At 42.6% G+C, this 15,422-nt stretch overlaps 1 long non-coding RNA gene across 2 annotated transcripts; it reads left to right on the plus strand.

Moving 5' to 3' along the window:
- The first annotated feature begins 332 nt into the window (after window positions 1–332).
- Window positions 333–13,406, plus strand: LOC119173289 (uncharacterized). 2 transcript variants are annotated; one of them, XR_005110024.2, is made up of 4 exons: window positions 333–586; window positions 5,650–5,790; window positions 8,317–8,416; window positions 10,520–13,406. It is a non-coding gene; the product is annotated as an uncharacterized LOC119173289 (long non-coding RNA). The 2 variants fall into 2 exon arrangements; XR_005110023.2 differs by having other exon boundaries at window positions 12,904–13,406.
- Window positions 13,407–15,422: the final 2,016 nt, after the last annotated feature.

A 15,422-nucleotide genomic window follows, 5' to 3' on the forward strand; every position in this document is an offset into this window, starting at 1 on the left:
TATAATTTGATGGTATACTTATAATGTTTTTGCATGCGAAAGTTAACTACGACAGCCTCACCATTTCTATGAACTGTCTCATTCTCAAGTACACAGGTTATTGTACTACATTGGAGGTGTAGCGAATACAGCGAACTTATACCGCAACCACAAAGCATGGTTTCAATATTGTTTTAACAAGAAACTCTCCAGAGCGTGGGCCCCTTCGCGACACCAGAACACCGCAGCGCGCACCGATCAAGGCGGCCGTGCGTTGGTGGGCCGGCTCGCGATAACATCTCTCTGACTGATCACGTGCAAGGTCGCGCATCCACGACGCTCGCCTGCCAACATGGACGCTTGTCACGCCGGAACGTCGCGGTCGAGAACTCATTAGAAACGACCATGTTCAACGGCGATTTGCGACACCAAGGCGTGTATTCGTTATCCTACTCTGATCGGCTAACCTGTGGTTGCGTGAAGTCGGACAATATGCCACCAGAAGTTTGCGCAAGGTGTCGTTAACTTCACTGCTTCGAGTCACCATTGGGTCGGAGCTTTCCCGCCAAGCTGACCAGCGAACAAGTTTTGTGGATTTCGCTACCAGGTAAGTCCTATCTTATAGCTCTCGTGAATTTTCCCCTCCTTCGGCCACTTCGACTGCCGACAAAATGCTCATGCCTTGAATGTTTACGCTGCTTCGAAGTTGCTTAGAGACTTACTCGAAAGCGGCTTTTTTTGTTTGCGCGCACGGCTTTGGCGTACTTGCGAATTTTGTGCAACCGTGTCGTGTGCCCCTGACCGTGAAGTTGGTTACCAGGGGTGTAGCGGTGTGGGCTTGATAGCTGCTGTCACGTTTCGTATTACAGTACGCATTGCATTGATTGATTTGTGGGGTTTAACGTCGCAAAACCACCATATGATTATGAGAGACGCCGTAGTGGAGGGCTCCGGAAATTTCGACCACCTGGGGTTCTTTAACGTGCACCCAAATCTGAGTACATGGGCCTACAACATTTCCGCCTCCATCGGAAGTGCAGCCGCCGCAGCCAAGAATAGAACCCGCGACCTGCGGGTCAGCAGCCGAGTACCTTAGCCACTAGACACCGCGGCGGGGCAGTACGCATTGCATTATAGTTGACGAAAATTCCTCTAGGTCCCGTGTGAGGGACCGACCAAACAGCACATCCCATCCTTTTCGCTGTAGTTGCGTTATCAGGCGACACGACCGATGTTCAGTTGGCGTGTTCCGTGTAGATAAACAAGCCACTTTGATTTGCAGGGGTGTGACAGCTGGGCTGTATCTGATTGCAATAATGCACTTATGGATAATAATGCGCGGCATATTCTGCCCGCAGCGTTTATTTTAATGTTTGCAGCTCTTGTGCCGGCAGTAGTTGCGTAAGTTACGTCCAGCTTGTTGTCCTTTTGGCTCTCGCTATTTTCGCAGTGTCCTTTAGTGATTTTCTCGTCTCAGTTGGGCGCCAGTGACCTATTTTGTGGCGCACCGCGGCTCTCGCTACTTGGCTATCATCACAAAAAATGTATTAAAGAAAGAAGAAAATGAAAGCACCATACGGAAGAGATCGCCTGATTGGAGCAACCTCGAGGGATGCACAGCGCGTTAGCACGGGCGCTTCCCAAGCTCATAGGGCGAAAAGAGACGGCGAAGCTGCCTTCGCTGTAACTGTTTGGCAAGAGTGCCGGCACATCAACTCCGAGCGGTATAGTCCCCGTTGCCGGGGCTATATCTACTTCCCTCAATGTCTGCACCTTGTGCCCACAAGTTTTTTGAAGAAAAGCAGCTCACTCGGTTTCTGAAAGAAGGGGTTCAAAGTTCATTTAGCGGCTGCCACCATTATCAGCAGCTCAATGAAAGACTGTGAAGGTCTCTGAGATATGCCGTTGACTTTGCTCTGAATGTTTTCAGGGATATCGCTGGCACTACTTGGTATAATGTAGTATGACTGTTGCTGGTAAACTTATTGTAATACTACATTTTAAAAATATTTCGCCTTTATCTCAATACCCAGCATCAGAGAAAAAGTGACATGCTTAAGAATTAACAATAGAAATCGAACATGAAACTGAAATATACTTGCATTTTTTTATTCAAACGCTTAGGTACTTAGCATTAGTCGCATGCCACTTTTAAAAGGCTTCATTTGGTGCTGTCACTTGGAGTTGAAGGCAGCGGTGGTTGTTGGAATGGGTATAGTTGAATTTGGCCAGACCACTTTGTTGTCTGTGCAACTTGAGGAAATTTCGGGAGCACCAGCTGGACAGCGAAGCGAATACAATACGTTGTCGCTTCACATAGGCTTAGTAGGGTGAAGTATTAGTGAAATTCAGCATAGTGCGAAATAAAAACGCCGACCAAGGTGAAATACACAAGAGTTAATTTTTTTTAACTTTTGTGTATTTCACTATGGTCGGCGTTTTTGTTATTTTGCACCATGTTTGTCCCCGACCAGACGGGATTCCGTCGGACTCTTGACTATGAAATTCAGCACTTTGCATACTTTTTATAGATGGCACAGAATACATACTGTAAAATCCCAAGTGAGTGTTTCTGCCTTCTTTGGAGGGTTTCAAATATGCGGCCACTTGTCTCCTGTGACAATATTGACTCTTTTATACAGTTCATGCGCCTAACTAGAACAGTTTATGAATAACAATGCTGCACTACTCCTCCGCCCTCTCCATCTCCAAAGGACGAAATGCTGCTGCCATACTTGCTTTATTTTTGTTTGAATGCCTAAGTTTTTGCTGCGTACTGCAGGTAGCAAACAGTAGTGCCCTGATGAACTGTGCAGTGCTAACCACACGGTGAGCCAAGCATACCATAAGAGGTGCTTATTCAGCATTTGTGGCTAACTCTAAGGTAATGTACGAAGTCCCATTTAATGAAGAAGGGTGTTGTTTTGAGCTATAGTCATGTCGAAGTGAAAATATTGCAAAATAAATGAAGGTATAGAGTAACATCAGAATGTATGCTACCTACCAAATTAATATTATTCATGCCAGAGTGTTAATTATGTGCAACCATTGTTTGAGGGAGAAGTGCAATGGTTTCCCTGAATGAGTATAGTTGAAAATTGCTGCACAACCAGTGTCACAGAACGAGCGCTTAAAATGGGCGCGCCGCCAAATTCTTGCGATAACGCGCCGGAATGACGCCGCGAGGTCGACGGAAAAAAAAAGAAAACCATCTAAAGGCTCCCCGGGCGCGCGACGCTCTCCCCTCGAAAGCGTGGCTTCGCCGATGAACCTCCTCACCCCACAGCGGCGGCCGGACAAGCACTGGAAAGTTCTAGAAGGTAAGGGGCGTGTTCGGCCGGGTTGAGTCATCGGTCGGGGACGGCCCTCGTACAGTCTCGCGCCTCTCCCCAGCCTTCGCTGCGTATCGCGCCGACGAAATGACGAGAACCTTCTGGAATGTCGCGCGGAAGGTATTTAACCGAGCAGTGGAGATGAGAGATCAGGAGAAGACGGAAGTTAGCGCCAGAGCACATTGGGTATCCCGCCGTGTAGTCGGCGAAGGTTTTGTCCGTAGGGGCAAAGCAGGAGAAGAAGAGGATTTCCACCTGAGGGGTGAAGGCTCGAGCTACAGGCAAGAGCGTGTGTTTACCGCTATCGAGCGAAGACGCGTGGCAACAGCTGCGTCTGTGAAACCGACGTGTTTCCGGCGAAGAAGTTTGAAGCTTGGAGAATGGCCAATTGAAGACGCGAGGTTTCCTGGAAGAGAAACTTCGGGGCAGCGGAACGGCAACAACGCTGGACTTTGAATGAGTGATTCTCGGAAGAGTATCATTCAGACTTTTGTTCCAAGGACTTTGGACTGAATAGGTTTTCTATCTCTTTAGTGTTTAAGTGTCTTGGTTGTTTAATGCATGCGACTGCATTGTAGTGTGTCTGTGTCCGTTGTTCAAGTGTGGCTAATTGTACTGTGCAGTACGTTGTTTGATCGGGGACATATTGTACTCAGCTATTGTGGAGTGAGCATATTTGTGTATTGTTTTTAAGATCTGCCATTATTTAGAATATAATTTTGTTGGTTTATCAACTCTCGGCTCTGACTTGTTCTTTGGGCCACAGCCGGCGTCCGCGGGCGCGCCAAAAAGGACCACTTCTAAATTGTTCACGCTTTCGTGGTGCGGTTCGGGGGGCCGATACTTCGGCCCTTGGAATTAGCCCGGCGATCGCCTCCCGAATTAACGAGACCTGTGACAACCAGTCACTGTGTTTTTGCGCTCATTAATATGTGGCCCTTATTCTTGTGACCTCCCAATGAGATAAAATTGCTTCACATAAACAACAGTAGAAAGGCTCTTGCTAGCTATAATGAGAAATTGTTATCAAAGTTTTTAGTTCCAATAAATCACGCTGTAGAAGAGTACTTCACCTATTTGTCACCATGGCGAGTGTATTTCGTCTGAAAACGTGACTTGGTTTCGCAAAGTGTTGCCTTTCTGTAAAGTGGGGTACTGGCAAGTGGAATTTCGCAAAAACTGTAAAACTTTATTGTTTCTTGCAGCAAGCATTGTTATCTTTCTTGTAAATGCATTAGTAGTGTGAAAAATCGTGACCCACTTTGAAATTTCCAACCTTATCATTGCAGTTTCTTGGACTGTCCCTACTGTATGCAATTTGTTTCTAACATACACAAACCTAGTTTATACCAATTTCGAGGTTAATTGCTAATTTTTCTATGTACGTTTGCAAGGACACTTCCACCTCTGATGCTAAACAACAGGCTTGAGTGATGTGCCTGATTCTTGTCTATGAATTTTATAGAATACCTAAAATGAACTTTTCCACTTGGTGCAATTATTGGCTATATTGTGCACGTTCTATGCATATAGATAGAAAAAATAGAGAATGCAGCTGGTAGCATTGAATATTGTGTTCAGAAGCTTGTATACACTGCGAAATCTTGCTGGGGCCAAAATTTGTTGTGGGTGTATGATGAAGCGACTGATAGCTAGCAATATTGCATGGTTACAGCTAATTGCACAATGATGCATTTTTCAGCTGCTCACGTAATTCAAGCAGATGTCGATCACATTCACTGTGCTATGACACAGCCACAAAGTTCAAGCATCTGCATCCTGCATACCAGGAACCCTTATGTGAAGCAACATGATGCTGTGATGGGGGCAGCTAAGTGAGAACTGGGTTTTCTCTGTGAATACTATTACACAGGTTTGCTAAGTGCGTTCGAGTAGATTCAGCAGGCACTTGCAGCTACAGAGTCAGTAGTAACAGCACATTTCAATTGCAGAATTACCTGTATATTGCATTTTCAAGAAACTCTATGATTTTGTGACAACTTAACGTCACAGTTTGCTCACTCATTTCTTAGTGGTGCGACATTGTGAAAATTAAACTTCTTATATCATGCAAAATTGTTTCATTATTTGTATATTGTATGTTAAATTCATTCTTTTCAACTGCTTCCTCCCCAACTAAAGCTTAACTTCTGCTAAGTTGTCTCATGGGTGAAAACAAGAAACCAGGCAAGGGAAAGCAATAAGGTGTTCCATTATAACAGATAAGGGTATTGCTGCGGTTCAGTCTATAGCCGAAAAAAATTTTTAAGGCACCAATGTGGATTTTATATGACTGTTTACAGAGCATAAATTTGTTGTGCTACTTCTGTTTTCGCAGGAAGCACCGCCCAAAAGCAGTGCTACAAGGATGTGAGCCACAGGTTCTTTTCAACGAACGAATCAGATGCCTGAGAGCCACGGGCCGGCTGCTTCTGGCCTATACAGACAGTGCAGCCACCACAGTAAAGTTCTTGCAAAGGTGTGAGACATTCCTATGTTGCATAGAGTGAGCATGTTAGTTGTCAGTTTTATAGCTTATAGGAATATCTCGGCAAAAATATTTCCCTGCACAGTGTGTTTTATATTATCTCAAAAGGCCATTAGGCAGCTTTGGCTCTGTCTTTCTTTTTTATCACCTTCAAGACCATCTTTCTCATTCATACAGAGAGCTGCAGCAATCGCATTATGTGGGTATCACAGAAACTTCATTTCGAAAGACAATAATGGTGACCCCTTAATTGCCTGGGCAGTGTATAATCCTCGCTAAGAAAGGATGTGATTTTGCACTAACTGTCGGTTGGTTCTCTCTGCAATATGAAATAGTGTTTTGACCCTAAAATTCCGCCGTATAGATTGTGTCGTAGTGAGGCGTGCTGCATATTTGTTTATCTCACTAATGCCTTGTACACTACTTCGTCACCATGCCGATGTAGCACAGCGGCACATCAACAAGGCCTTGCTTAGTTGATGGCTGCATGTTGATTGCACAATCACTGATGTCATGCTTTGTTGCCATATGACTGTAGTCATTATGGTAACGTATGCATACCCCTCTTCACGATGAGAACGATGGAGAAGCCGAGTGAGAATCTGAAAACAGCTACAATGTGTGTTTCATTAGCTGTGGATTCATCATTTCATCATGTGAACACAACCTCTGTGGCAACGTGCTCACATTTTACAATTTTGCAGTTATCAGAAATTTCAGATGGTGGGGTTGTTTAGTAGCTTTTTACACTTCAATTATGAACGGTCAATTTATGCACTGCACGGTTTTGTTCATTTATATTTTGCAATGCCCATCTGTGCAATAGTCTGCAGCTTCTGTCAATATTTATGTGTTCATTACACAAAACATTCTGTATGTTCAATATGTAACTTCAACAGCAAAAGTTTGCAGGACATCAAACGTTCTATGAAGCTAAATTCTCACTTGGTCTGAGAATGTAATTTTAAAAGGAATATTACATGCTGCGCTTTGCATTCCGAGCTATGCAGTCACCAGTCTAATTACAAGCGTTAGGTACTGACATAGCGGAAATTCGCATTTGTTGTGGATTCAACATCTACCGAGCTTTCCCTGTTGATAGTACTTTCATGGATTTTTCATGGCACTAGAGCCACCTTTTTTCTCCCCTTTTGCAGCTACATATCTGGCAGTTCATTCCTTTGCTGCTTTGTTTACCTAATACCTATTCAACCAGCGCATCTAAAATGGTGTTTTGGGTGCACTTGCATCAATAAGTGTTTAATATTTTATTAGTCGTGAAGTTTTTTCGGTCTTTCAGCTTTTACTTTTTGGCAACCTAACTGTTGTTTTCAGAGCAATCTGTAGATATCAATATTGACTCTACTAAGCTTTGGTTCACAGAGAAAAGCTGAACAGTTGCCGAGATGCATGGCCTGCACCACAGCATTATATATTACCAGAAATAGATTCTAGGCTGGATATTATGTGGCTCCTTGCTAGTTGCATGCCTTGCTTTCACTTAGAGCTCTTTTAATAGTCCTAAAATGTATCTTAGGTTGCTTACAGCTATGCTATCATATGAACTACCCCCACACTGAGTGGATTTGACCTTTAGGACAGCAGTTGCACTTTTGAAGGAGGCGGAAATGCTAGAGGCCTTGGTGCTTTTGAATTGACATTCACATTCAGAACCACTATAATATTGTTACATCAAGTGAACAAAGTGGTAATTCTAGATTGTATACATATTTCAAATAGGAGAGGTGAGCTGCTAGTAGGTTGGTATTCATGTTAAAAAGGCAGAGCAAGCAAACATGGACTCGAGAGAGTAGTCAAGACACCGCAAACACTAACTGGAAAAGTTGACATTAAGCGAGAAACGAAACAAGCCAAGCGGAGATATCAATCAAGACCTCATGCCTGTTGGTCTATGTGAGAGATAACTGCTCAGCATTTGATTTCTTCGTTGAGTTATTCGATGCTCGGCTCACACATGCACTGCCACATGTTGCTATGCCAAGCCTCAACTATTAGATGCATTTCTTCATTTCTGTGCTTGTACAAAACTGCATGATTCAAATTTTGGCATGCATTTACGTCGTGATATAAAGATAGGTTTAATGATGGGCCTCTGGTTAACTGTCTTAAATGTTCCGTTAGTCTGCCTTCTCATTGTTAGTTGGCATTAGAAGTCTGTTGACTCACCTGCGGCCATGTTTGCATGGCCAGTCTTTTCAACATGTATGCATATAATGCGTAAGGAAAATAGGTTATTTACTGAGTATTAAGAAGTTAAATTTATGTCTAGTGTAGAATCTTGTTTATGTTTTCTTCTGTTAGACTTCTTGCTTAACAATGACTGGACATTATTTTGGAACCTTCTTAAGGGGGTGAGATATACATGTATAAAGCAGAAGCTGTTAGCATTTTTTCGAGACTGCTACCCCATGAGGCCGAGAAAGTCAAGTTGTGTTACATGGGGCATGCAAGAAAAAGTGAATTGTTTTTAATGTTTTTTTTTTATTTTCTTGGCAGACATTCTACAAAAGCTGGCCCAAGGGAGGACGGAAGACAGTACAGATGGACACACAGAAGCAATCGGGCTGCCTTAGAAACTATGACTGAGCATTAACCTGTAAGTATTTGCGAGTTCATGGTCTTGTCATGTTAGTCTGTGAAGTGGTTTCTTGACCATTTGCAATATTTCCCAAAACTGGCGTTTTGATGCCTCAATGTGGGAAGAAGTTGTTCCAGCATTATTTTTGGGTATAAACTTTCTAATACAGCGGAGGCCTTTGAAGTCATGTGCTCAGAAATTGCGTTATGGGAGAAAAATAACTGACGCATGATTGTTGCTTCATGCTTTTACCACAGTCTTTGTTTCTTTGTCAGCCAAATTTCGTAGCTATGGTATCGAAGTAATTTTTGTTTCAATTTATGCTAATGTTGGTCGTGAAGAAACATGGCGAAGTGGTACTCGCCCATGATCCGCAGGTCGCAGGATTGAGTCCCGGCTGCTGCCGGGACTCAATCCGGTTGAGTTCCGATGGAGGCGGAAATGTTGTAGGCCCGTGTGCTCAGATTTGGGTGCACGTTAAAAAACCCCAGGTGGTCGAAATTTCCGGAGCCCTCCTCTACGGCGTCTCTCATAATCGTATGGAGGTTTTGGGACGTTAAACCCCACATATCAATCAAATCAAACATGGCAAATTGCAGTGTTTTTGTATATTTTTTACAAGAGTGATTCTTGTAAAATAAAATTACTTGTTTGTTTTAAGGGCATTTACCAAGAGTTAAAAATACTTCTGGCTCTAAACATTGAAGACGCCTTCACGCATTTTACCCTGGGTTATTCAGCTGATAAGACAGTGATTAAAGCATATAAACGTAAAGGGTGAGCATCAAATTGAGAAGAAATGCTTACTGTCTACATCCTAAAATTCTATCGAACACTACATGACAGTTGTCTTATTATGGCAGAAGTTAAGATTATGATAGAGGGGGGTCTTGAATTGGGGTGAAATCATTAAAGAAAGTTTGTTTTGGGAGTCAAGTAAGAGTTTTTAAGATTAGGTTGTTTTGAATGTTTGAAAGAAAATAGTTTGTCTAAGTCATGGCAGTAACCTTGATGCGGTTCGTTTCTCTGGTAAATGGATGTCCTCTTGTCGAATCACTCATTTTTAGCATCATGGACATAGTGTTAAAAAACTAATGAGCAGCCAGACCCCTGTGGAACGCCGTGTCCTCTGCATCTTAAGTTTTGCACCCAGTATCATTACAATAGAAGTATTTGTTAAAGTTGAGGATTTGTAATGAATGTGTTGAGATGTATACCTGATGAAAAAATCATTGAACGAATGTTGGAGCTTGTTATTCGACAAGAGAACTTTTGTTCACCAAGGCAGCAAACTGCAGCAATGTTGCTGTCACAACATAGACAAATTGTCCTATTCAAGTAATGGCTCGAACAACACATTTAGTTTAGCGATATGACATGCATTCAAGCCCCAATCTTCATGTTAGCTCCTGCCGTAATAAGATGTACAACTGTCATGTAGTGTTTATTTGATTAAAAAACTATATATGTAAGCCTTGCTTCTTAATTTAGTGCTCACCATTTGTGTTGATGCGTTATTCATTGTCTTCATCAGGCTAATACCTCCACCATGATGTTATGAATAAGGCGACGTGTACCCATCCAGCACTCTGTCACGCGCAGTGACAGAGTTCTGGCTACGGAAACGACAACAAAGTGCTCATCATCTTATCTCATAGATCCTGTTTCTCGCTACAAAGACGCCATTACAATATGTTCCCTGCCGCACGTAGGCCTTTGCAGTGGTTTACAATATGCTTTGTCTTGTGTAAGATTTCATAATATAATGCAAAATTCCTTCGTTCACCCCACATAGCTCTCCATGGTGTTAGTAGTTACAGAAGTTGTAACTGCCCCACCATGGCACTAATTAAATGGAATTTTTAAGCTAGTCTATGACTTCTTTTGCAGTTAGAGTTTAGCCTGTTTAACATTGAGTTCTTGTCTACTGTAGCAATAGGTCTTCGTAGCATACTGCTGCTTGTTCTGCATGTGATCAGCTCTTGTCCAGAAATACCGTCTGCTTTTGTGATTCATGAAATAGTGGTATGAATAGAGGTGATGTACGTAGTAGACACCATACTGATTTAAACACTGAAGATTGGTGCTGCTACAATAGTTTTTTTTGTACTTCCTTTTCAGACATTTAGAAAGGAGCCAAGTGGAGCTGTTCATGGGTCATGTACACTGTTTCATAAGCGGGCTTTTAGCACTTTTTACAATTATGTTTCTGAATACATCTGCCAAAGTTGTGTTCAAAGAAGCGTGTAGTAGTGTATTCAATTATTAATTTGGCATGCTGCAGCAGGTATGACTCACACATCTGCAAAATAACGCAGCACAGTGCGCACACACAAACTACCCCCACATACACTCTGAATTTGTGGCTTAACTGTAAATTGTTTACTCTGGCCTTGCACAACAATTAATAAGAAAATGACATGAAAGCTTTACCATCTATGCAGGTAGCGTTCTCAGTATATGCTGGCAATAAGTGTGCAAAGTTCAATCAGTTCACTGGTCACATATTTTCTTGTAAACATTTATAGATAGAAGGCCGGGGTTGCTGGAAGCTGATACATGGTAACGAATGGACCGCGACTCGAAAAGTTTTCTGTTTTCTCACATTTGTACACGAGGTGGCATAGTCAAACTGTTCAGGCAGCGGCTATCTCTTGTCACTCAGCAGCGTTCAACAAGCTCTGTGTCAGAACATGTTGCATTGAAAACGTAAGCAACATCCTTTTTACGTTCTTGAAGTTTCGGTGACCTTTTTTCATTTCTTTTGCCCACGGAAGTTGTGTTACAATCTTTGAATTACACTTTACCGATGACCTCACTCAAACATTCAGAGCTTTTCGGTATACCTTGGGCTAGACGTTCACGGACCACACACCTGCGCATGATCGGAGGAAGGTCTCCTACAAAGTACACTGGGGTATTGCAACACCACTCCTATTGGTAAAATGGGCAGAAAGAGTTCAGAGGTTTAAAGACTGCAAAGGGGGGATGCTGCTATTGCCCCCGGTGCAGCTTGTTTCAAGACTGAGTTTAACTGCTTGATGACAAGGTATAGCTTCTATATAAACAGTGCTTGAAAGTGGCTTGGCGACAGATCTGGGGGGCGGGGGACTTGGAATATTGATTTATTTATTGTCAACCATTAACTTCCAAGAACAACATGTTCTCGAGGATGTATACTGCTGAAGAACTGGTCAACCTCCACTGATTTGTTGCCAACATATGCTCACGGCTACCTGCATAGGAGTTAATACTTATATGCAACTTTATTAATTGCAAGTCCAAGTAAACTTTTTACACTCATTAATTCACACGTCGTTTGGAACATTTTTGCATGTACAGATTGGCTGAACAAAAAGAAATCAGCAAATTGGGGGAAGGGAAGATGTCATGTGAACTTAGCACGGGTAAATTTTTGGCCTTGTTGGTGTAACGTTTTCATAAAGTTCAGCGTAGCTCTTCAAATCACAAGGATAGGACAGGCGTGTGTATGTTCCGCCTGTCCCATCTTCATAATTTTAGTGCCGTGATTCACATGTGCTCTTTGTGCCTTTGTTTGCTGCGCACTCCATTCTTGTGTTCATTGTGTAGAGTTTTGTTCAACTAGACTCCTGTTCAATTTGGTGTTGTGTACATAACAAACAGGTACATTAGGGAGCTAGCCATGAATGATTGCATTCATTCCACAAAATCATGCTACCTATGCAAAACATATAGTACGTTGTAATCATTCTATGAACCCTGTGTTGAATTGCAGATGAAGATGTGTCCAGAAACTAAATTAACAGTGTGTCCAGCCAACAAAACTCTCCGTCAAACAACACAAATAACTCACACTCACAGGCAGGCATAACATAAATGAAATTCTTCATTGCTATATTTTGCAAGCAGGCTGCACGGCGCTCCTGTGCAGCGGCATACTGTTGTGCAGAACAACACAGCAGACTGTTGTGTGAAACAATACAAACATTTTTGTATTAGTTGCAATAACCTATAGACTATGCAAGTACGAATTGTGCTTTTGTGCAATACAGATCAAATATGCATATGTTGTTGCGCGTCGAACTGTATTCCTTTTAATAAACTAATCGAATGAGTACCATGGTAGATTTGCAGAAATACACATGCAGCTGTGTTGATGCATACTTAAGCATAGAACTTGACATTCACTTAGATTGGTCGTTGCATGCAGCTAATGGAACATTATCAACTTTGAGCAGCACCTTTTTATTTGCCTGCGCGAGCAAGCTGAAAGGGTAAAGTAAAGTTCATATCTACGGCACGAAACGTATAATGATTCTGCCACAGCGCACTTTTTATGGCGTTTATTGCTCACCATCTTTTCTAGCATTTCTCACTGCAGTGGAGCCCGATGCCACTGAATATGCTTGCTATGCACTCAATTTATACTTACACATAAGAAAGCAATTAGTTATGCATGGTGCACACTGTATGTTGCACTTTTTGTTAAATTTCAGTTATTGTTCCTTGTGTATTTATTTTAGGTTTCCGGGATTGAATTCCCTGTACAGAAAGAACAGCTTCGCCCCACTTCTCTCGAAGGCACCAGTCATCTCAGCAGCTGAAGACGATTGTGAAAGCAGCAGTGACGAGTGGTTTTGCAGTTAAAAGTATATCAACACTGACATTACATAAGTACAACCCCAATTACAATACCTTGTTGAATATTCTCTTTTTTAATGTCGAAATTTATACTGCAAGATGTGATAGGTTGTAAATGTGACTCCAGAAACTCGCTTACTCTTTCCACGTGTTTTTTTCTTCTATTGCATAGGTGTCAATCGAATGCCATACGTCTCAGTCGTTTGCCTGACTAACGCAAGTGTTTTGAAAGTTGTGGACATTTATTGTATTGAAAACAATGAATTTTTAGCATAGAGAGAAAGAAACTTGGTGCCGTGACATATTTCAAAATTTTTTGCAGAATGCCATCAGAGTCCTGTTTGTCAGATTTGCAGTTTTTCTATAATAAAGGCAGATGTTAACATATGGGCTTAATTGTTTTTTTGCTTCGGCGTTATGATCGGTTGGACCTTACGCTGCAGGTTACTGCTTGCACTACTTTGGTGTGGTGGGGTGTGGTGTGGTGTGGTGTGGTGTGTGTGTGTGTGTGTGTGTGTGTGTGTGTGTGTGTGTGTGTGTGTGTGTGTGTGTGTGTGTGTGTGTGTGCGCGCACGCGTAAGTGTCTTTCGCGTCTTTGACGTTTACGGCCCAGTCTACGTACACATATATACGCTGGTCTCATGCAGTTCATTCAAGACCATGGCACCTTATTTTATTAGCTGCATGCATGCAGGTATAAGTGCAGTGGGTGACACCAGTATCTTTCTTCTTCCCTGTCAGCCGCAGAGAATGTTCATATATGCTTCTTCCTGAGAACAATTGAGCTTGGGCCAGTTAGTGATGCGTATTTGATGGAATGAAGTGCTGTGAATGGCTCTTCTCAACACACAAGTCTAAGCGTCACCTCCTGTGTCTCCGCTTTTGTTGCCCGTTAATTGCGCTTCATTTGATCAAGTATGCTCATCCATATAACTGTCATCGTTTCAAGGGGGTTTTCAGTGTACACCCCACTCGTATGGGTGTAGCCTCATCCAACACCCATAGTTTAGGGGTGTTCATAAATACCTATTAAAGTAGGGTCTAACGTTTCCTTACACCCTACGGTTTCAGGGTGTTTCTAAACACCTTATTGTTTAGAGTGTTCCTAGAGACTCTAAAAGGGTGTTGCCCATGCATGGACAAAACAAATACACCCCTATGGGTGTAAACATTTTTAGAGTGCATTCATGAACCAAATTTTCAAGTTGAACCTACCTAAGCCGGCAGTTCATCATCACACACAAAAGATAAGTGAGCTTGAATGCGGCGATGTTTATTAGCGGCAGAAAGACAGACGATGAGTCATTTGCTCGCACAGATGAGAGCCGACTCGCCAACGTCACTTTGGAAAAAATCGAGTGCAACGACAACGAAACGTGGTCACCATGGCGTACACTGTGCGGTGATTAATGTTAAGCGCGGTTACTTTGTGTCCCGCATTGTTTCGAACAGAACGCATCATTAATATAGCTGAAACTATGAAATAAACACCTTTGCGATGGATTTTCAGTGTAAGTTCTACGTTTTGCTACCCATTTCTCGCGTCAGTACACTTATCTGCTACAGCTGGAAGACGAGAGTGACTGATGTTTTACCGGTAACGGAGGCCTTCGACTAGACCAACGTCTGAGTATCGCCTCTGTGCCATTAGTCCGCGCTGAGCTTTACATTACCTTTGATGAAATCGGCAGAGCAAACCTACACGCTCTTGGTGGGAATGCAGCTTTCTCGCATGATCGCTGCAATGCAGGTACTCTTTCTATCGTCATCGGTCAGGAAACGGAACGTTTTGACTAGCATATAAAATTATATCAGGCATGTAGACTGCATCCTGGCTTGACACAGCTGTGCTCGAGTTGCCAGCGCTTCATAGAAATCATTTTATCTGCATAAAACATCGGAACACAAGCAGCCGTGGCCAGCAGCAAACGCTAAAACCACGCAAAAATAAGCTATATCGGAAGTTTTCAGGGGTGGTTTCCCGGTGAACGCACAATGTTGGCAGACACCGGCAGGCTCTGGCGAAACGGTCTATATAGGAAGTCTTTAGAACCAATGTAATGTACATAAAAAAGGAAAGTGGCTGAAAAATAACTTGCCGTGAGCATGAATTGAACCTACGACCTCTAAATAACGCGTACGTTAGATGCTCTATTACTGAGCTATCACGGCGGCCATCCGCCAGCCACTTTATTGGGTTTATATGTGAATTTAAACGTTGGATGGATGGATGGATGGATGTGGCTGTACCCTTTAGATCGGGCGGCGGCTAACGCCACCTAGCCGTAATACTTAGTGAACTAACCATTACATTTATCTTTTTTTTTCCTTTAAATAATGAAGATGAGGATTCGTACTTCGCAGTGAAGGGTTTAATTTTCACTCGTGCCTTGACTTTAGC

This window comes from Rhipicephalus microplus, chromosome 5 (assembly GCF_043290135.1).
Source record: "Rhipicephalus microplus isolate Deutch F79 chromosome 5, USDA_Rmic, whole genome shotgun sequence".
NCBI lineage: Eukaryota > Metazoa > Arthropoda > Arachnida > Ixodida > Ixodidae > Rhipicephalus > Rhipicephalus microplus.